Here is a 1337-nt window from a genome sequence, read left to right on the forward strand (position 1 = left end):
CTGTGGAGTATCAAAATCTGTCAAAAGGTGGCCCTTTTCCTCTCTCCTTCATACTCAGCAGCTACACAACTAGAACGGGATCCTATCAGCAATTATCTGGAGTGATCTGAGTTTTCAAGTTTCATGGCTCATTAGCATTAGGCTTCTTTACAGGATAGTGTTGTGCTTTGTGAATTAATCACAGTGTACTTATAAGCCACGTCTCAGTCACACTTCAAGACTTACAAACATGCCCTCTTTTCAGCATCCAAACAACTCGGGTAAGCAAGTGCTCACACACAGGAGAGAGGGCATTGACTGAATATTCCATCAGGCCAATTTTCTGTTTGAGTTCATCCTGAGCGACACACGGGATGTTTTATCCTCAACTGAACCCCTTTTTCTCCTCTGTCACAGAATCACAGAATGTTAGGGATTGGAAGTGACCTCAAAAGATCATCTAGTCAAACTCAGTTACTGTAAATTTCATCCATCTAACTTCCATGGCTATTTTTCCCTTTGGAGCTGGTTATGATACTAATCGACCTGACGGGAATTTAAACTACATTTACAGATTGAGATGGGCAAGAGGTTACGACAAAGAAAGGGCAGTTCTGGTGGGATAAACATGAACCTCAGACTCATCTGTACAAACCAAGAACCAAACACTAACATCAGAGCATGAGGGAAGATTAAAGGGTTTCAAACAATCCAGTTCAAAGAATAGGAAATGGTGACGCAGATTCTGCAGTCTAGGAGGCTCAAGGACATACATGAGCAGCACAGTGCTTCAGACACATATCTGCCTGAAACTCCCTCAAGGCAGTAAGGTCAGAGGGAAAGGAGAGAGGGGATTTCTCCACTAGGTCAGCATAAGCATGATCAGAGCACATTTGATACCTTGAGAACTGAAGTAAAACATAAACTCGAGTCACTTGTCACAAAAGAAACCTAGCAAGAGATTCAATGACTTGTCGCTTGGCTTAAAACGTGGTCCACTCCCATGTACACTGGACTCCTCCTGTACCAGCAAGTTGATGGCACTGCATAACACCACTAGCACGTGGAGCAACCTCTAATTTAAGTCAAGTATTATGTATTTGTCATCTCTGCCAAAACATCTATTGTTGCAGCCACTAATTAAATAGTTAGTATGACTACTCTGAAGAAAATGAGCTCCAGGGACTGCTGAAGTCTCCAAACTCAGCGCTGCACAGGGCCTTACTCCCCTCTTACACTGACATGATTCTGATTCTGTGACGTTGGCAATGACAAGGGTAGGGAAATTTACTTGTTTTTTACAGAAATAGGTTCAGTCACTAGATCAACTTTCTGTCCAGTCTCAGCTCTTCAGCAGG

The 1337-nt window shown here is 42.9% G+C and overlaps 1 protein-coding gene across 1 annotated transcript in view; it reads right to left on the reverse strand.

The window, feature by feature from the left end:
- The window catches only part of TBCEL (tubulin folding cofactor E like), a 15894-nt gene that overhangs the window by 13885 nt on the left and 672 nt on the right, over positions 1 to 1337 (reverse strand). The window lies entirely within an intron of this gene.

This window comes from Antrostomus carolinensis, unplaced genomic scaffold, assembly GCF_000700745.2.
Source record: "Antrostomus carolinensis isolate BGI_N321 unplaced genomic scaffold, ASM70074v2 scaffold19047, whole genome shotgun sequence".
NCBI lineage: Eukaryota > Metazoa > Chordata > Aves > Caprimulgiformes > Caprimulgidae > Antrostomus > Antrostomus carolinensis.